Source organism: Octopus sinensis, linkage group LG20 (genome assembly GCF_006345805.1).
Source record: "Octopus sinensis linkage group LG20, ASM634580v1, whole genome shotgun sequence".
In the NCBI taxonomy this organism is placed as follows: Eukaryota; Metazoa; Mollusca; class Cephalopoda; order Octopoda; family Octopodidae; genus Octopus; species Octopus sinensis.
This window is the reverse complement of record NC_043016.1, coordinates 10,381,955-10,404,867: the sequence shown is the minus strand read 5'-3', so window position 1 is coordinate 10,404,867 and position 22,913 is coordinate 10,381,955. Positions and strand designations below refer to the sequence as shown.

General features: G+C 38.3%; 1 long non-coding RNA gene across 1 annotated transcript in view; it reads left to right on the top strand.

Annotated features, from left to right (window-relative positions):
* Positions 1-5,079, top strand: part of LOC118767292 — a 20,507-nt gene extending 15,428 nt beyond the window's left edge. The window contains exon 4 of the long non-coding RNA XR_005003198.1: positions 5,069-5,079. This is a non-coding gene — a long non-coding RNA (uncharacterized LOC118767292). The remainder of the gene's footprint in view (positions 1-5,068) is intronic.
* Positions 5,080-22,913: the final 17,834 nt, after the last annotated feature.

Sequence of the window (22,913 nt, the reverse complement as noted above, 5' to 3'; positions counted from 1 at the left end):
GCTACAGTAACACCCCCTCCCCTATGTGGTTAGCCATATTAAGATGGCTTCTATACTTTTTATATATATATATATATATATATATATATAATACAAATAAGAAAATGGAGAAACAATTTAGTCGGTTCATCAGCTTTCGGATATTAGAATGTTGACTTATTTATTTATTTAACAGAACGAGAACCATAATAACATACACATACACATTAAAATTCAATACATATAAAATAAGAATACAATTATAAAAACCTTAATATACATTATTGAAATCATTAAAATCCCTCCTTACAGCTGTTTCAGCCTATGGAAAAAAAGTAGTTTTTCAATGCCTATAGTTGTCACACATATATATATGCGACAACTATAGGCACATGTAGACATAACCTAACTGTGAAGTTAGGTTATATCTGCATGTACGTTATACATCCGCACATAAATAGATAAAAAGCAAATCAACCAAGCAAACTCTGTTGCCTCTAATGAACAGTTTGTTTCAGTTGTAACACATGGACAAATTGTAAAAGGCAGTTCCATGGTAAAAAAACAGCCATCATCATCATCATCATCATCATCATCATCGTTTAACGTCCATTTTCCGCGCTAGCATGGGTTGGACGGTTCGACCGGGGTCTGGGAAGCCAGGGGCTGCTCCAGGCTCCAGTCTGATCTGGCAGAGTTTCTACAGCTGGATGCCCTTCCTAACACCAACCACTCCGCGAGTGTAGTGGGTGCTTTTTACGTGTCACCAGCACAGGTGCCAGGGGGTCCGGCATCGGCCACGATTGGTTGGAGCTTTTAACGTGCCAGTGGCACGGAAGCCAGCCAAGGCGGCGCTGGCAACGTTCGGATGATCTTTTTATGTGTCACTGGCACAGGAGCCAGTCGGAGCGGCGCTGGCATCGGCCACGTTCGGATGGTGCTTTTTATGTGCCACCGGCACAGAATATCTAGTATATCAGTAGAGTGACTGATGTGTCACATCTTCATCTCAATTTGGAAGAAAAGAGCAGATGTTTGTTCAGTAACCAACAATGGAAGAAATTTCCTCAATAATGGTGTGTGTGTGTGTGTGCACACGTACATATGTATGTATGTGTGTTTCTTAATTTTCAATTTTACTATTTTTCCATTACTTGAAGTTGTTGCTCAATTGATAATTCCATGAAACAGTCCCTCATTATTATTATTATTATTATTATTAGCCCGTGGCTTTTATGGGTTTTTCTACAAATAACCTTTAAAATGCCTCCCCCTATTGGGATTTTTTTTTTTTTACTTCTTACATTGTTCTTTTTTGCTATCAAATGTTTACACAAATGTTTTTCTTTTTTTGCAAAACCTTTTGTATATCCTCTTGTGTTGTCCTATAAAGTTTTGATTTATATTAATCCCTGTGCCCAATAAAATAATAATAATAATAATAATTATTATTATTATTATTATTATTATTATTATTACTATTATTATTATTCAGTGAGTGAGCAGTGCAGGTCATCAAAGTGACACTGGGGTAAAAATATACAAAACCCAGTATACCCATCATGATTACCCGTCTGATAAGGGTACACTAGGCACATGCATCACAACCATATGTGCGTGACATGGTGATCTCATATCAAGATAAACAGCACATGACCTTGCAGTTGGGGCCCAGTTAGAATTTTCTTCTTGTTGAGTGACTCATCCCGTTCAAAAGGTCCCTGAATAAGGGTTGTTTAAGGATGTTGAAAGAACTACCCATGTTTCCAGAGGTGAATTATTCAAACCCCAAAGAATCCCTCTCAACACATGGCTATGATGCTCCCCCACTACTTCTGCTCGTGATCAGAGATGCACATATCATCAGCCACTAAGAGGCATGCTCAACTGGTTAAGGTCAAACAACTGACAAGCAAATCTGTGGTATTGAGCAGAATATTTACTGTAGCCCATCTTTTATACCAAGACAAAACAATGTACATGATAACACTTCCAATCAGTTAAGATCAGAAGCCATGAGAGCCACTGCCTGGTACTGCATCAGGGCATTTATTATTATTATTATTCAGTGGTTTTATTTTTTATAGTGTGCTTTCACTTCACTACCGAGCGCAGCTCTGTGTGCCTTGGGCATGTGCTGTGATTTGTTGTGATGCTCTGATGGTTATTGTATGGAAAGTGTTCTGCGTAGGATGCGTGCAGTGCCTAGTAGTGCAATTATTATTATTATTATTATTATTATTATTATTATCATCATCATGATTATTAAGTCTGTTTTGCCTTGGGAAAATCTCTAAAGTATTGAACACACAGTCATAGAATTTGCTGAAAAAGGATAATTGAACAGGTTTGAGGAGATTCAGTTTCTGTTGACAAATGGCATTAGTCTATGGAGAAAGATTAAAACTCGACTGTAGAAAATTCCAAACGATAAAGGATCTCTGAGAGGAAAAGCAATGACGAAGTCAGATGAGAAAAGTAAATAAAAGCACCAGGAAGTTATTTCTAAAAGCCTAACCTTGGTATTGTTGCTGCTGGTTAAATGTAGCTAGGAATGGTTAATGGCTGTGGCTTATCTGAACAAATGTTTACCAAAAGCGTCTTTTGAAGGTTTGCGTCAGTAATAAATCAGGTGGAATGGAAGGCAAATCTGCTGTAGAACTTATCAGGATGCAGTTTACAGACAAACAGTGGCAAGTTTGGATAAAGATAATGAAATGATAGGAAGGTGACAGTAATGAAAGAGCTAAATTGAGAAGAACAGCTGGAGTTATTTCAAGGACCAGACGATTGGTCTCAGTGGCTTTCACATTCTATTAGACAGGACAGCATTCTACTCGACTAAATGCAGAAGATGATGGCGTTGTGATGATGATGATGATGGTGATGAAGACGACCATCATCATCATCATCATCATCATCATCACCATCATTATCAACATCACTGCTATCATCATTTTCATCATCATCATCAACATCATTATTAACATCACTGCTATCATCATCATCACCATCATTATCAACATCACTGCTATCATCATTTTTATCATCATTGTCATCACCATCATTATCAACATCACTGCTATCATCATCATCATCATCATCATCGTCATCACCATCATTATCAACATCACTGGTATCATCATTTTCATCATCATCGTCATCACCATCATCATCACCACCACTATCATCATCATCATCATCATTGTTGCTGTCGTCATCGTCATCATCATCACTAATAACAAACACCAACAGCACTATCATCATATGACTGCTTGACCATTGTCATCCTCCTCATCCTCATCATATGGTCACTTTCTGTGCTTACATGGGTTGGAGGAGTCATTTCGGTCATACTTATTTAGTGGGTGGGTAATGTTCACCTACATAGACTGTATTTCACTCATGTTTCAATTTTGGCTTGTTTCTTTGGCTGGGTGCCATTTCTAACATTAACCATTTTACACAATGCACTAGTTACAACAGTTCTATATTTAAGAGATGAGGAATTATGTACATTATTTACATTTGACGGATATTTGTCCTCATCTTGTTTGTTGTTAACACAACGTTTTGGCTGATATACTCTCCAGCCTTCATCAGGTGTCTTGGGGGAAATTTCGAACCTGGGTTCTCATTCCTAAGGTATCTTTCAATGCTATTATTATTATTATTATTATTATTATTATTATTATTATTATTATTATCATGCAAGTTACTGTCTGGAATCTTGGGGTTAGTAGCCCAACCACTACGCCATCGAAAAATACCTTAAGAATGAGAACCCAGGTTCAAAATTTCTCCAAGACACCTGATGAAGGCTGGAGGGTATATCAGCCAAAGCATTGTGTTAACAATAAACAAGATGAGGACAAATATCCGTCAAATGTAGATAATGTAAATAATGTGCACTAGTTACTATTCTTGTTTTTTTATGGCACCAGCGTTAGAGAAGTTGTCATTTCCTAGACAAGACTAAATAATTTTCTCCACCCTACACATTTACTGCATGCACTAAGATTTATTGTTTTGTTTTCCCTTTTTTTTTTTTGTGATACCTGCACTACTAGACAAGTAGCCATGTCCCTTGTAACAACAAAAGGCATTTCTCAACCCACATGTCATTCAGCACTTTCTATACATGAGTGACAGAGATTCTGTTTTGGATTCTGGAATGTGATTTTAGTCGGGACCACCGTGTCTTGAAGCTAAAGCAATTACAGTGTGAAAGACTCGTTTTAGCCATTGAAAAAACACGTGTAATTGCATGTAATCGTTAACTTCTACTGCAGTGGAACTGTGGAAGTGACCAGGTTTCAGACATCATGAAGAAAATTTTGAAACCGAGTAATAACTGATTAAGGGAAGGTGACAGTTTCTGTGTGGTTTTGAATGGCTAAAATGAATCTTCTATGCAGTAGCTGTTACACACACACACACACACATGTATATATCACTAATGTCTCACACTATAATATATTTTACTTAAGTGATGCACATGCACACACACACACACATGCACACACATACATTCATATATGTGTGCACACACACACATACATTCATATATGTGTGCACACACACACACTTGATGGTCCAAATCAAATGACAAAGAAAGTTACTATTAATATATGACTAGCAGTATCGCCCGGCGTTGCTCGGGTTTGTAAGGGAAATAACTATAAAGCATTTTTAGAGAGTTATAGCCAAAAAATAGCAAAAAAATGGGAAAAAAATTATGGTAAATTTTTTTGAGAGTTAAAAAGGTCGAGTTGCGTCCCCTAGACGGTCTGTGGTTTGTGTTTCTGATTCTCGACGCCATGTCGAATTTATCGATTTTTTTCAGAACTGGGGGAACTTTTCAAAATTTTCGCTGCGTTAGTTTTGAATTATGACATTGGGCTATGTGTGTGTCAAGTTTCATCAGAATCGGTTGAAAGCCGTGGTCAGGGTGAGGGTACAACCTAACAGACACACAGACACGCAGACAGACAAACTGCCATTTATATAGAGAGAGATTTATCTTAATGACTGTCATACAACAAATTGGATTTTGGTGAGAGACAGGAAAATATGAGAAATGCTTAAGCTATATACAAACATAAAAATTCATTTTTTTTTTTTTACTTATAATAATTTTTTAGGTAAACATGAAATGAAATGTGCTTTTAGACTTAACTATTTCCTCTCTTTTTTAAGAAACCTCGCTTCATGAAGCTTGTTGAATTTAGCTAAATTAATTATTTGTCTTGGGTTATGCCATGCTGAAGATTCCAAAAGAGTAATGGAATAGACGATATGTGATTACTGTTGCCTAAAAACTTTAATAAAGATAAAAAATCAACTTTAGGAACTATATTTTATGAAGAAATAAAGACAAAAATTATAAAGAACTAAAAAGTAAATACATTTATCAATGTAATAGAATTAAGCCTAAAAGAGATCATCTCTTCTTTGAAGGTGAATTCTCTACAGGCAAAACACATTTTTTATTCCTTTAACTATAATAAATGAGAATATGCATATAAGTTTGTATGTAAATGTGTCTGTAAGTATGAATGCCTGTATGATGTGTAAAGGCAAATAATCTACATAGGTTCTATATATGGCTGAAGCAGGAAGACCAAAGACGGCTTGAAAGTCATAACATGCCGGCAGGAAATAAGATCACTAGGTGAGACAAGCTGACACTGAATTAGCTTTGCTGATTGACAGGCGACGGTCTCGTTTAGAGAATGCATGGGCTAAGACTACGCGCCTTCATTGGTCAGTTAAAGTTGAGACAGTGTCACGTGACAACTTGCTGGGGCTGCCTGCTGGAGCCTAGCAGCAGGTATTTAAAGGGAAATTTGACAAGACAGTCAGTCGCCCGCTGACACTCGTTGATGCTACATCGAAGAGTCCAGGGAACAGAAGAAAGAAGGAAGACATGCACCCAACACCAGAGCTGAAAACTCCTCCGAAAGAGGGGCCACGCCACGTCAAAACAGTAGAGGAGTAGGAACCGAAACTTGATGTGGTTCCTCCTGATTATGTCTTCAGTTAACTGGATCCTATAAAGGAGCTGTTGTGGTAGCAGACCACGAAACATGGTTGAAATTCCTCCGAGAAACAGGGGGCACAGGGCATGCAAATAGAGCCCCTAAATTTTTTACTTTTTTGTTGGTGAAAACACTGAACATTCTCCTGAAAAACTGGGTTTGCACTGATAAGCAAATTTCATCCCCACACTTATGATAGCCTAGCCATTAGGGTGATACATTCACAATCATGAAGATTATGGTTTCAATTCTTGGATTGGGCAGTGCATTGGATTCTTGAACAAAACACTTAATGTCATGTTGCACCACAATCATTTTGGCAACCAACACGTGGTATGCCATTCTCTGTCTTTCTCGAAAGGTTTTGAGTGAACTTTTACTAGCAATGTCGGACAAAATGCTTAGCAACATTTTTTCCAGTTTTACATTCTGACAAAAGGGATTAAGTCGATTACATCAACCCCAGTGCGTTACTGGTACTTAATGTCGGGAAAAAAATGCTGCTAAGCATTTTATTCGACTCGCTAACGGTTCTGTCAGCTCTCTGCCTTAATAGATTAGTGAATGCCAATTTGATGGATGGGAGTGAGATTGTGTGCAACACAAGCATCACTAGAAAACAAATCATTTGTTCGAGTTGTCTAGCAACAAGTTGTGGAATCACCTTTCTCAGACTCCAGAGACTACCATTAAAAAAACAAACAAAAAGATTATCTATGTGTGTGTATGTGCGTGTGTATGTGTATATGTGTGCATGTGTGGCATGTTTTATGTGCTGATAATACATCATTTGGAGACTGCTGCGAGATGTAAACACGAAAATAGCAGGATTTCCCCAGTGATCGACCGGTTTGAAACGCGGTTTACAACTTCATCTGCTGCAGTCCCTACCTCCCTATCTCTCTCTCTCCTGCCCTCACCATCCACTTAAATACTCAATGGAAACCTCTCTAAGTACTCTGGCGTTTTACATCAGCCATTAGTCACTTAGTCATTTCCATGGAGTAGTTTTTATCTATAAACAAATATTCATATGAATGGATTTCCCCAAAATTTCTTTTAGATTTTTTCTTTTCTTTTTTTAACAAACATTACCATTTTTCTCTTCCATTTTATAATATTGAATCAAGGAAGGGGCAGTACCTATTATCTATGCTAGTGATTCTCAACTGGAATCCTCCAAATGACCTTTGGGGGAGGAGGCAAGGTCTATATAAAGATTTTGTTGCTAAAATTTATTTGCAATAAATTGGTTATATTTTTACAATACTCAGACTATAAACACAGGCGTGGCTGTGAGGTAAGAAGCTTGCTTCCCATTCACAAGGTTCCAGGTTCAGTCCCACTGCATGACACCTTCTAGTATAGTCCCGGGCCGATCAAAGCCTTGTGAGTGGATTTGGTAGATGGAAACTGAAAGAAGCCCGTCATTCTTGTTCACTCTCTCTCACGTTTCTTGGCATTCTCTTTCTTTAATCTCTCTACTTTCCTCTGTCACCTCCCTTGTACCTTTCCCTCTCTCTCACTTTCCCTCTAGTTCCTTCCCTAATTCTTCAATCCCTCTGCCCCACTCCCCATTTGACCAGTGCTTGGCCAAGTATGATCTTTCTTTCTTGGCCTGACCACAGCTCGCACGACACCTTATTTTCCTGTCTCCTGACTTTAATTTTGTTGTCGTAAGGCTTCCACTTCACCTGCCAGCTTAACAACTTGTCTTTTTAGTCGAAAGACACTTGTTGTTATTCTTGTTCTCTGTATTTGTAATATAAGTACTAAGCTTAAAAAAACAAGTCCTGGGGTCGATTTGTTTTACTAAAACCCCCACTATGTGGTGCTCCAGTATGGCTGCAGTCAAATGACTGAAACAGGTAAAGGAATAAAAGAATCTCTAACAACATTTAATTACAAAAATATTAATAAAAAATTTTTTTTTAAACATGGAATGGCTATTAGGGAATCAAAGGAAGTCCATGAGTAAAAAATGGTTAGGAACCACTAATCTATGCAGAACCCTTCTAGACAGCTACTATCAATGCAACTCCTTTTCATTAGCCAGATGTCTTACCTGTAGGGTGGGGGGGGAGATCACTGGAATGCATAGGAAAGTATGCTAGCAAGTAGATCATAGATTTCATCACGGTGTAACCATTTTGTCATAATTAATACATATAGATTCATTTCATAGCATCATCATCATCATCACCATCATGATTCAGCATCTGCTTCCCATGCTGGCATATGGGTTAGATGGTTTCACTGAAAACTGGTAAGCTGGAGAGCTGTACCAGGTTCCTTCCAATCTGATCCGGCATGATTTCTACAGCTGGATGCCCTTTCTAACACCAACCATTCAAAGAGTGCAATAGGTACTCTTTACGTGCCACTGGCACAGTTGCCAGTTATATGACTCTGGCATTGTCCGTGACTATGATTCCGTTTGGCTTGACGGGTCTTCTCAAGCACAACATAGACATAAAGCCAAATCTTTGTAGAAGAGCTGAGTAAAGACAATGCAACTGGTTTCTAGTGTTGTTGCCGCAGTTAATTTTAACGGTGTTATTCTTCTTCTTACCATTCTCATTGGAGCTGGCAGAACCATTAGTTAGCTGGACAAAATGCTTAGATACATTTCTAAGTTCAAATCCCAATAATGTCAACTTTGCTTTTCATCTCTTCGGTGGTGGTAGTGGGGGATCAATAAAATAAAGTACCAGTCATGAACTGGGGAAGATGCAATTAACTTAACCCCTTCTAAAATTGCTAGCTTTGTGTCATAATTGAAAAACCATTATTGTTGATTTTGTTGTTGTTACATGCTTCAAATCGATTGCTGTTCATCCTTTCAGGTCAATAAATTAAGTACCAGTTCCCTCCCCACAAATTTCAGACCTTGGGCCTTTTGTAGAAAGGATTATTATTATTGTAGAGGTGAGGTGGTAGAATCATTAGGACATGTTTAGCAGCATTTTACCCATTTCTATGTTCTAAGTTCAAATTCAACTGAGGTCGACTTTGCCTTTCGTTGTTTCAGGGTAGACAAATTCAGCACCAATCAAGCACTGGGATTATTGTCTTTAACTAGCCCCTTCTCCAATAATTTAAGGCCTTGTGCCTATAGCAGAAAGGATCATCCTTATCATTATTATCATCATCACCTTCATCCTTATTCTTCTCCTCTTCGTTTTCTTTCTTCGTAATTTCATTCTTCAGCTCCCCCTGTCAGGTTTGGTAGAACAGGCGAGTGGACCTATTCTTAAAGGAATTTCTGCTGTTGATCACATAACTTCCTTTTTACGGTATCAGGATTTTATTAAGTGGTTTGGCTGCTATTTCTAGTAGGGGGCTGCAAGACTTGCATAGAAGCTGCTTTAATGATTCTTTTGCTTTGTTGACTGGTATTTGATTTATCAAATCTTGAAGAGTTGAAATGCAAAGTTAATAACCCTTTCTAACAAGAGAGCGAGAGAAAGAGGAAAGAAAGTAAGAGAAAGAAAGATATAAGCGCTGAAGAGAGAGAACTGTTTATTTCTGATGTGTATATATGGACCAGTCGACTCCCCCATCCCTGCCCTACTATCATAATGATGATAATGACAACATTTCCTTTAAAAGTGTCACGCACCCATTCGAACATTAACTGGCTTCAATTATGTACTCAATCTTCATCTTAATACTAAATGTCCATTCGAAACCAGACATGCAACACAAACAAAAGTGAATGTATAGAGTTACGGACAACAATATTCTTAGACACTGGATCTTGATTACACATACAATTAAATCAGGAGCTGCAAAATTATTAAATTATATGACTATTATCCAAACAAGTGAAGATGAAATTCAAATAACCAAGATTAGAATTACTTTATTTGATTAGCAAAAACTAATTAATATGCTAAAGTAGTCAACAACAAGAACTAAGCAACACACTTGCGATGTGGAAATGAATTAGTGTGAAAGTAAATTTATTAATGGAATAAATTTCAAACACAACCCTCTTCATACAAAGTTGATGGGAATTAGATGGGAAATCCATGAATTCAATGGCCACCCACACAAAAGAAGCGTTTTGCAGCTTTAAAGCAGTTTGTCATTTTTTAAATAATATGAAGTACCAAGCTTCCATGGCTTCTGATCTTAACTGATTGTAAGTGTCATCATGTACATTGTTTTGTCTTGGTATAAAAGATGGGCTACAGCAAATATTCTGCTCAATACCACAGATTTACTTGTCAGTTGTTTGACCTTAACCAGTTGACCATGTCTCTTAGTGGCTGACGATATGTTCGTCTCTGATCACAAGCAGAAGTAGTGGGGGAGCATCATAGCCATGTGTTGAGAGGGATTCTTTGGGGTTTGAATAATTCACCACTGGAAACAAGGGTGTTTTGTTCAAAATCCTTAAATAACCCTTATTCAGGGACCTTTTGAGCAGGATGGGCTTCTCAACCTGAAGGAAAATTCTAACTGATCCCCCACCTGTAAGGTCGTGCACTGTTAATCTTGATATGAGGTCACCATGTCGCGCACATATGGTTGTGATGCATGTGCCTGGTGTGCCCTCATTAGATGAGTTGTCATGATGGGTATATTGGGTTTTGAATATTTGCACCCCAGTATCACTTTGATGGCCTGCATTGCTTTCTCACTTAATAATAATAATGGTTTCAAATTTTAGTACAAGTCCAGCAAATTTAGGGGAGAGGGTAAGTCAGTTACATCGACCCTAGTATTTGAGTAACACTTAATTTATTGCTCATGCAAAGGATGCTGGCCAAAAATAATGCGACTTAGCAGTTTTACCTAGCATGGTTATGATTCTACCAGCACACCACCTTAATATTAATATTTAAAGTAATAATAATAATAATGATAATAATGATTATAATAATAATAACAATAATAATAATAAATATGGACTTGACAGAGCAAAATAGTGATATGAAAATAAACCCGAAGTTATCATCGAAAATGATAATGCAAAGATCCTATGGGATTTTATGATTCAGTGCGACCCATTAGATAAAGAATAGGAAACTAGACATACTGTTAATTGAGAATGACTGCAAATGATGCTGGGTTATAGATATAGCATGCCCAGCTGACAAAGTATGCAATAAAGAAGAAAGAAAAGTCAATATATGTGACAGGTTAGCTTGGGAGGTTAAGCAGTTGCGGTCGCTGATAAAGGTGGTGGTAGTACCAATAGTTGTCGGAGTCCTGGGAACAGTGAGTAAAAATCTTGAGAAGTACATGGAACAAATAGGGGCTGCAATAATGGTGGAGCACTTGCAGAAAACAGCATTACTTGGAACCGCTTGAATGCTCTGGATAGTGCTCGAAAAATAAGGGGTGTTACCTTATTTCATTGGCAGTAAACAGCTGGCACCATAGTATATCTTTAGTGTTAGAAGATGTGCAAGACAATAAATGATAATAATAATCTTTTCTACTCTAGGCACAAGGCCCGAAATTTTGGGGGAGGGGCCAGTCGATTAGATCGACCCCAGTACACAACTGGTGCTTATTTTATCAACTCCAAAAGATGAAAGGCAAATTAGATCATGGCAGAATTTGTTTGAACTCAGAATATGAAGACAGATGAAATACTGCTACACATTCCACCTGGCATAGTTTGTCCTAATGAGTTCTTCCCACATCCTAAGTAAAACTCTGTCAACTTGAAAATACCAAATTCTCTTAAAATTATTATAAATTAAGCAGAATCTTAGTCCATAGATTTTGAACTCCTTTCACAAGAACATATGAATGATAATCATAAATAATACCAATTATAAAATGTCCAACTTGCTGATGAAACTTGGAACAGTTCATGAATTAAACAATTTTCTTTTATTATATATGGGTAATGTATATTATATCAAACTTGGGTGAGGACAAAAGTGAGTGGAAATATTATAGTATCAATAAAACACCTTCTTGTCTAGGTTTCTGCTCTGTGATCAAATTCTGCAAAGTGATTAGACTTGGAACAGCTCATATAAAACAAAGCAACAACAATGTAAACAGAAATATTGATAATAATTCTTATTCTCTATCACAACCCTGTAATATTTACAGAATTTAATGAGACTTCCTAATAAAGACTAACTATACAAACAGAGCAAAGACACCGAATATAATTATAGAGGAACAAAATGGGAAAACAGTGTAAGATGATAGATTTGGCACTATCCGTATGATAACAAAGGGGAGACCCAAAAGAACTGAAAGAATTGAGAAATATCAGGTTCTAGCTGGAGAGTCGGAGAAATTGGGCAAAACTAAAAGAACAGAGTAATTCTTGTGGTAATTGGTGTTCTTGGCACAACAGAACCAGGATTGCTGCCTAAGACAATGAAAGATACCGGAACTGAGACTCAATTTGTCAACCTGCAGAAAATTGTTACCCTGTATTCTGCAAGAATCCGATGAAAGATTCTTGAGATTTCAGGAGACTTGTTGCCATTAAATCCCAAAGCAACATCCTTGCCAATTAAATTAGCATCTGCTTCTTCCACATAAGAACATTACCTTTTCTGATAATCTTCATATTAATCCACTGCACCTCTTGTGTGTCCATAGATTACACTGGGAACACCATATGGAGTTCCTGCCTACATCTTTCCTACAACTTGAAAAGGACCACCTACTTGAAGGGAGTAGGACCCTATCAGTTCTCTTGCTTACTAGAACCCAAGTCTTTGCCAAGTTAGCCTTAAGCCCTTTAGTTCCAGATTTTACTTCCATACCAGGAATTTCTCTTCCTGCTCTTGTATGGAATCTGCTATGAGGGCAAGATCATCAGGATATTGTAGTTCCCAGGGGCTGCCAATCTTGAATTTCTCTGTTAAGGCCTGGAAGACAATGATGAAAAGAAGGGAACTGAGGAGCTTTGATGAGCCCCTACCCCTACACCAAATTTTTTACTGTACTCTCACTTTATTTATTGCCTTTGTACAGGACTTGTACAGCTTTCACCGACCACTCTTCTATCCCTGGTCTCCTCGGAGCCCACCATATCACACAGCAGGGTACTCAATCAAAGGCTTTCTCTAGATCAATAAATGCCAAGTATTATGGTTTATTCTTAGCTAAGTACTTCTCTCGCAATTGTCTAACTATGAAAATAGTATCAGTAGTGCTTCTTCCCTGGATGAAGCCAAACTGCATTTCATCTACCCTAATTCTGCTCTTAATTAATTGGGTTATAACTCTTTCTGTAATTTTCATCCCCTGGTCCAGGGTTTGACGCCTCTATTGTTGCTTCTATCTAAAGCATCACCCTTGAAGTAGCTAACAATAATGATGCCATGCCAGTCACGGTGTATTACATCTTCCTGAATGATCTGATTGACTATGCGGATGACTGACCTGTATCCTACCTTACCAGATATTTTTAGCATCTCAGCTGTAATTTCAGATGGATCAGGGATTTCCGGTTTTCATATCTTTAATTGACTTATCTACTATACTGCTATTCACTAGAATAACTGGTCCCTCTGTTGGGTTTATGTGAGGGAGACTTTCTTTGTCTCATTCATTCTCTACATTTAACAGTCTTGCTTAGCAACTTTTTCACCCCTCTTTCTTGTCCACATCACTGTGTTTATGTGTGTGTGTGTGAGCTCTGTGTGTGAAAGAGAGAGAGTAGGTGTATACTTGTCTTCTTCACATATCTTCGTGTTGATACTAGTCAATGACAAAGTTTATATGCAACAGAGACTTAATGTAGAGCTTAATGGTTTGTACAAAGTTGTGAAATAAAAGCACCTTGCTTGAAAAGAAATAAGGGATTGGCATCTTCTGGCGGTTGAATACTGGTCTCTCTTGGCAAAATCATGTCAAACCCATAATAAACATGAACAAAACAGATGTAAAAATCTATGAAACATATTCAGAACTATTTCTCAAACTTAGGACTTAGCTTAATGATCCCTAGGACTCAAAAGGCCAGAGTTTAGCCCAGTTTCTAAGGCATATAAGGGACTGGGATTACAACACACCCCTATCAAAAAGGGCACTGGTTTGTCACAGGGTTAATTTCCCAGCTGTCTCCAGAATTAATTTCTGAGGTTGGCTAAAAAGTTCATAGGCCAACCAAGATGCTCTCATTAGAATGCGACCTAATGAGGTTTATTTTTTCATCATAGCCACCCACCCACCCTCTTGCGATCCACACATTTCTTACATCAGGATTGCTACTGGATGCTTGGATGCTATCAATGAAGAATCTTTCATCCTGTTGATCAAAAAAGACAGCAGCAGCAGATTTGATGCCATCATCACTGCTATACTAGTTCCCAGCCAAATGGGTTTTTGGGTCGGGGAATAGATGATAATCAGATAGGGCTAAGTCTGGAGAAGAGGGAAACTGATCGACCAGTTTGGATTCACAGTCATGTACAGTTGAGTGGACAGGCCCAGTGTGTAAAGAAAAAGTTTTGTTCAAGACCTGGAAGTTGAAACCAGGATCTTACAATCATGAGAGAAACCATTTGACCACTGGGGCAAGTGATTTTCCAATTTGTAGAAAGATCAAAAAAAAAAAAGAAAGAAAAAAGAAAAAGAAAAGAAATATTATAAGAACAATGATGATGATGATAATTTTTCTCTAGAACAATACTATGTACAAAACCAAATATATGACACCCTAGGCATAACACCAACACAAACTTCTAACTTGTTCCTTGAGATCTCTGAGACTTGGATTCAACTTGTACAAATACAAAGCAAAAGTCAAACATATAATAATAATAATAATAATAATAGTAATAATTGTTCTCTAGAACAATACTACATACAAAATCAAATAGATGACACCCTAGGCAGAATACCAACTTGAACTTCTAACTTGTTGTCTCTTGAGGTCTCTGGATGAGACTTGGAGTCGACTTGTACAAATACAAAGCAAAAGTCAGACAAATGATAATAATAAGAGTCAACGATTTGGTTCATGCTAATAATTCTCTGTTACTGCTTAATTTTTTTTCAATTAGCTTTCTGTCATAATTAATGGAGGTTAATTAGAGCTGCTTGGTAATTCATTAAATCTGCCTAGTATTTTAAATAGCGAGAAATTAATTATTAATCATACATAATTGTTGTATGAAAATACCTTTAAAGAAAGTGGAGTAGTTATGAAATATAGGAGGAAAAAGTATAAAGAATTAGTAAGTACATTTTCTTTTTTTCACTGTATGATTCCATTCCTGATAGACCAACTTGCCAAATAAATTTCTTTGAACTCCAAAGTGGCATGGCTCTGTGGTAAGATGTTAACTTCCTGATCACATGGATCCAGGTTCAGTCCCACTGCATGGCAGCTTGGACAAGTATTTCCTACTATAATCAGTCAAGCTAGACCTTGTGAGTGGATTTGGCAGACAGAAACTAAAAAAGCCCATCCTCTGTGTGTGTGTGTGTGTGTGTGTGTACTGCATGTTACTGGATGCCATTAATTGGAGTTTTACTCTTTACAAGGGGGAGCTGAAAAGTTCCTGGTTTTAAGGGTTTCGTGAAAGGCCTGGCTGGAGGCCCAATGTTCCAAGCTCTTTTACAGGGCTTAGAAAAACTGAAGGACCACTGCAATTAGTGTGTGACTCTGAGAGGCTAATATGTTGAATAAAATCATAATTAGCTAATCCTTCTGTATTTTCTTTTACCCAAAGATAGGAACTTTTCAGCACCTCAGATGGATGGATATATATATATATATACACATATATATATATATATTTCTTTACCACCCACAAACACAGACGGGACAAACAAGGACAGACAAACGGATTAAGTGGATTATATCGACCCCAGTGTGTAACTGGTACTTTATTTATCGACCCCGAAAGGATGAAAGGCAAAGTCGACCTCGGCGGAATTTGAACTCGGAACGTGACGACAGACGAAATACAGCTACGCATTTCGCCCAGCGTGCTAACGTTTCTGCCAGCTCGCAGATATATATATATCATCATAATCATCGTCGACGTCGTCGTTGTTTAACTCATGCTGGCATGGGTTTGACGGTTTGACTGAGGGCTGGCAAACCAGAAGGCTGTACCACGCTCCAGTCTGATCTGGCAAAGTTTCCTAATGCCAAGCACTCCAAGAGTGTAGTGGGTGCTTTTTTCATGCCATCGGCACGTGCATATATATATATATATATGCATATTTGACCCAGGACATCACCACTGTAAACAACACAAAGTATGAAAACAAGCGAGATAAATATGCAAACAAGAGAAAAAGAAATTGAAAAATAGGACAAGTAACACAAAGAACAACCCTTCATCAGTTGTCGGTTGTTTATCTACTCCTCATTGTGATGAAAAGTTCCTGGATTTAAGGGTATCATGAAAGGTTTAGTTGGACACCTAACCTTCCAAGTTGTTTTAAAAGGCTTAGAAAAACTGAATGACCCCTGCATTAAGTGTGTGTATCCGAGAGGGGAAGATGTTGGATAAAATCATAATTAACTGGTCCTCCTGTATTTTCTTTTACCCAAAGACAGGAACTTTCCTGCATCCCTCATATGTATATATAAAATATATATATGAGGGGGCGCTGAAAAGTTCTTGGCTTTAAGGGTGTCGTGAAATGCCTGGTTAAAGGCCCATCCTTCTGAGTTCTTTTCCAGGGCTTAGAAAAACTGAAGGACCACTGCAATAAGTGTGTGAATCTGAGGGGGGAAGATGTTGAATAAAATCATAATTAATTGATCCTCCTCTATTTTCTCTTATCTAAAACCAAGAACATTTCAGCACCACCTCATAGTGTCATGCATCCTACCTGAGAATAACTTCCTCTATGGAGAAATTAAGGTAACGAGTTGATCAAAGTCTTTGTTTACTGGGAAAAATACTTAATAGCGTTTCATTCTATCTTACATTCTTTTGTTCAATTATTGCTGAGGTCAACTTTACTTTTATTTCGGGGTTGAAAAATTAAAAGTACCAGTTGAATCCTGGGGGTCAATCTATATGACTTACCCACTTCCCCAAAATTTCTGACTTTGTGCTAAAATACAAAACCAGGGTGGCAAGATGGAAGAATTGTTAACACTAAGGTGGTGAGGTGGCAGAAACATTAGCACGCCGGGCAAAATGCCTAGCGGTATTTTGTCTGCCGCTATGTTCTGAGTTCAAATTCCGCCAAGGTCGACTTTGCCTTTCATCCTTTCAGGGTCGATTAAATAAGTACTAGTTACGCACTGGGGTCGATGTAATCGACTTAATTCCTTTGTCTGTCCTTGTTTGTCCCTTATGTGTGTAGCCCCTTGTGAGCAATAAAGAAGTAAGAATTGTTAATATGACAAGCGAAATGCTTAGCAGCATTTTGTTTATTCCAGGGTGCTAAGATACAAAACCAGGGTGGCGGGGTGGCAGAATTGTTAGCATGCTAGGCAAAAAGTTAAGCGGCACTTAATCCGTCTTCGTGTTCTGAGTTCAAATTCTGGCAAGGTTGACTTTGCCTTCCATCCTTTTGGAGTTGATAAAAGAAGTGCCAGTTGAGTACTGGGGAGTAAAACTAATCGACTTAACCCCACCCAACCACCCTGAAATTGCTGGCCTTGTGCCAAAGTTTGAAATTGACATTATAGGAGAAATGAAATCTCCAGTGTGGTGTCCATTCGTTTCCTCTCTTTTGTACTCAAAAGTGATTTTGAAAATATTTCTACATTTTGATTAAATATTAGGAGAGAGAGAGGAGAGAGAGAGAAATAAAGAGAGGAAGAGATAGAGAGACAAAGAGAATGAGAGATGAAGAGAGAGAAAGGGAGAGAGAGAGATAAAGAGAAGGAGAGATAGAGAGACAAAGAGAGTGAGAGAGAAAGGGTGAGAGAGAGAGATAGAGAGACAAAGAGAGTGAGAGATGAAGAGAGAGAAAGGGAGAGAGAGAGATAAAGAGGAGAGATAGAGAGACAAAGAGAGTGAGAGAGAAAGAGAGAGAGAGAGATAAAGAGAGGGAGTGATAATAAAGAAGGAGAGATAAAGAGAGGGAGAGATGAAGAGAGTGAGAGATAAAGAGAAAGAGGGGGAGCGAAATAAAGAGAGGGAGTGATAATAAAGAAGGAGAGATAAAGATGGGGGGAAATAAAGAGAGAAATAAAGAGAGAGAGAGATAAAGAGAAAGAGAGAGGGAGAGATAAAGAGAGGGAGAGATAAAAAGAGAGAGAGAAATAAAGAGAAAGAGAGAGGGATAGATAAAGAGAGAGAGAGAGAGAGGGAGATTGCTTTTTGTACATTTTATTCAGGTCTTCTAAACATGAAGGAAAATTGGTTATTTATTTTCAATTAGATTCGATGATGCATGCAGTTCAGTACACCTTGTCTAAATAGCGTAATGTATATACATGCATAAAAACGTACCTGTACACACACACACACACACACACACACACACACAAGAGGGTTGAATATGTGGAAAAATCAAATGTTCATAGGAAAGGTGCTGCTTACTAAATGGCAAAGGAAAAAAAAAAAAATTAAACATGTTTTTTTTAGTGGTGGGGGTAACAAGGGAAACAGGACCATTTTTCTAAATGGTCCTTCACACTGTCTTTTAATATTACTTTTATTACTTGGCGTTTTGAATTCTTAGCTGCTAATTCATAACAACCAGCTATCAATCTCATAATGTTACACATTTCTGGATGGATAGAAGCACTCCGTTGGTTACGACGATGAGGGTTCCGGTTGATCCGAATCAACGGAACAGCCTGCTCGTGAAATTAACATATAAGTGGCTGAGCACTCCACAGACACGTGTACCCTTAACGTAGTTCTCGGGGATATTCAGCGTGACACAGAGAGTGACAAGGCCGGCCCTTTGAAATACAGGTACAACAGAAACAGAAAGTAAGAGGGAGAGAAAGTTGTGGTGAAAGAGTACAGCGGGGATCACCACCACCCCCTGCCGGAGCTGCGTGGAGCTTTTGGTGTTTTCGCTCAATAAACACTCACAATGCCCGGTCTGGGAATCAAAACCGCGATCCTACGACCGCGATCCTACGACCGCGATCCTACGACCGCGAGTCTGCTGCCCTAACCACTGGGCCATTGCGCCTCCACTCACATTTCTACACATTTATAATGCAGCAATAATTGAATATTTACTGGTATCTGAATGGTTGGTGGTTGTATGGGGCAAGAGTGAGGAATATAGTATATTTTAGTGAGAAATGATAGGAGGTTCTTATATGTAATTCATTAGTATTGCTTCGTATACCGAAAAGTACATAAGAACTTCACTCATAATGAAGCTTCACTTCAAGTGTGAGTTAAACATTGAGATGAATATACAACCATTTAGTATCCAGAATTTTACATATAATGTTACTTCCCATTAGGTTTGAATTAATACCCAACAACAACAACTAAAACAACATCAATAAGATTTTCAATAAAAATCCAATTTATGTATCAAACAAAAGGAAAAAAAAATAATTAAAAAGCAATTATTTTCATCCTAAGTTTTTATTTCCATCCAAAAGGCATTTTTTAAAACTAAAATTTAGATACTATTATTTATAGCATTATCTACTTCAAGTTCCATTATTTAAAAAAAGAAAATCTGCCAAGGAAATTATATTCTAAGAACAAAATTTCATGATTATTTGGTTCTGTTATATTTGGGATGTTTGACAGCTGTGTAAAGAAATGCCAATTTCTAAATGTGGAGGAAACCTACAGAAGAAGTGGACCCAAGAAGACATGGGACAAAGTCTTGAAGCATGGTCTTCGGATGTTGGGTTTCACAGAAGCGATGGTAATTGGTCAAGACCTTTGGTGATTCGCTGTTCTTGAGAAGATATGTCAAGCCAGGTGAAAATATGGTCATTGACAATGCCAGTGACGTGTAAAAGGCACCCACTAAACTCTTGGAGTGGTTGGCATTAGGAAAAGCATCCAGCTGTAAAAACCAAACCAAAATCACACTGGGGCCTGGTACAGCACTGCAGCTGGCCAGTTCCAGTCAAACCTATTTCTTTACTACCCACAAGGGGGCTAAACACAGAGGGGACAAACAAGGACAGACAAACGGATTAAGTCGATTATATCGACCCCAGTGGATAACTGGTACTTGATTTATCGACCCCGAAAGGATGAAAGGCAAAGTCGACCTTGGCAGAGTTTGAACTCAGAACGTAGCGGCAGACGAAATACCGCTAAGTATTTCGCCGGCGTGCTAACGTTTCTGCCAGCTCGCTGCCTTCAGATGGTTCCACTCAAACCATCTAACCCAGTGGTTCCCAAAGTGGGTGGTGGAAAGTTCCAAGGGGCCTCGAAAAAAGTGGGGGTGATAATGGGGGAAGTGATTCATGTAAAGACAACAAAATAATGGGTTTATTAGGTTAAATCTTATTTGTGAAATACAAGTTGCTTTGAATTTGCTTCAGAAAAAGAGGTCTACGTTTGTGATGGTTAGTTGGGGTAGTGGTGCCAGGAACGTGGCCTGGGTGTCAATGTGGGGGAGGGGGTAAAAAGTTTGGAAATGTCTGATCTAACCCATGCTAGCATGGAAAACTGATGTTAAATGATGATGATGATAATATATATATTTCTTTACTACCCACAAGGGGCTACACACAGAGGGAACAAATTAGGACAGACAAACGGATTACGTCGACCCCAGTGCGTAACTAGTACTTAATTTATTGACCCCGAAAGAATGAAAGGCAAAGTCGACCTCGGCGGAATTTGAACTCAGAACGTAACGGCAGACGAAATACAGCTACGCATTTCGCCCGGCGTGCTAACGTTTCTGCCAGCTCACCGCCTTTTACACATATGATAATATATATGTGTAAATGTGTGTGTGTGTATGTATGTTTTTCAAGTAAAAGGTTGTTTATAGAAGAACATAAACATTTTATTATCAACTTCTTTTAGAAATGGTCATCTATTTAAAATCTCTGTTGCAGTACTGCTGTACTCTGTGTGTGTGTGTGTGTGTGTGTGTGTGTGTGTGTATGTGTACAGACACGTTTTTATATGCATGTATATACATTACGCTATTTAGACAAGGTACGTTGAACTGTCTGCATCAGTGAATCAAACTGAAGATAAATAACCAATTTTACTTCATGTTTGGAAAACGAGAATAAAATATACAAAAGACAAACTCTCTCTCTCACTCTCTCACTCTTTTTCACTCTCTCTCTCTTTCTCTCCTAATCTTTATATATAAAAGTGAAGTTGTGTGTCTGTATCCTACGATTTAGATTCCTAACTACTCCCACATTTTGCGGTGCAGTTTAACCAAAACCGGGTATCTTATAGTCGTGATTCATATCGAGCCCTTCTGGGTATTAGCGCGCGTCTACGATGAGTCTACGATTTTTAAAAAAATTTACCATTTGAAAAATTTACCATTTGAATGCATTTTTTCGCTATTATATAAGGGAAGTAACTCTCTAAAAATGTCTACGATGAGTCAACGATTTAAAAAAAAATTTACTATCATTTTTTTCCATTTTTAGTGCATTTCTTTTGCTATTTTTTGGCTATAACTCTCTAAAAATGCTTATATAGTTATTTCCCTTACAAACCCGAGCAATGCCAGGCGATACTGCTAGTATTTAATAAAAGTGTAAAAAATATTTTCAAAATCACACTTGAGTACGATAATGAAGAAATGAATGGGCACTGGAGACTTTTAATTTCTCTGTAAATAGTGTTGTTGTTGTTGTTGTTTTGATCATCATAGCATTGCCTTCGTTGAAGACGACAATGATGATGATGATGATTATAAAAGTAGTTGCTAATGATGACTGTGTTGTTGTAGTTGTTATTCATTTATTATTGCTTTCACCACCACCGCCGCCAACACTACCATCATCATTACCATCTACTTCTTTACTACCCACAAGGGGCTAAACACAGAGAGGACAAACAAGGAGAAGACAAACGGATTAAGACGATTATATCGACCCCAGAGCGTAACTGGTACTTATTTAATCGACCCCGAAAGGATGAAAGGCAAAGTCGACCTTGGTGGAATTTGAACTCAGAACGTAACGGCAGATGAAATACGGCTACGCATTTCGCCCGGCGTGCTAACGTTTCTGCCAGCTCACCGCCTTTCATCATTACCATCACCACACCACTAACAACGACAGCATCTCCACCGTCACAATCATATTGTCTTTCAGTTCGTGCCTTATTTGATATTCCATTAAAAAATGTCAAAGTGATTGCAAAGCAACATGAAATAAAGGGGTTTTCTCAGAAACACCACACGCTATCCTGTCCATGAATTTGAACCGCAATTTCAGGAAAGAAACCACAGTCGTGCAACACCCTAACCACTGGGTTACACATCTTCACAAATCTCTCTTGCATCCAGGGCCAAAGGACCACAACGTATTATGAAAGGTATGACAAGTGGATGATAATTGTGGTTATCTCACCTGCTATTGATTCATACAATTTTATATTTATTTCAGTATGGGTTAGACAAGTGAGTTACTGAGGTATTCTTTTATGGCTAAATTCCTTTCCTGATGCGAACCAAAGTTTTGTGAATGGATTTGGTAGCTGGAAGCTGAAAGAAGTCCATCGTTGGCATCCGTTCTAGTGGGGTGCAAAGAGCACCATACGAGTGTGATCATTACCAGAGCGGCTAACTGGCTTCTGTGCCAGTGGCACGTAAAAGAGCACCATTCGAGCGTGATCGTTACCAGTGTCACCTTACTGGTACCTGTGCCAGTGGTATGTGTAAAAAGATTCAAGCGAGGTCGTTGCCAGTACTGCCTGACTGGCCCCTGTGCCGGTGGCATGTAAAAAGCACCCACTACATTCACGAAGTGGTTGGCATTAGGAAGGGCATCCAGCTGTAGAAACTCTGCCAGATCATGATTGGAGCCTGGTGCGGCCTCATGGCTTCCCAGAC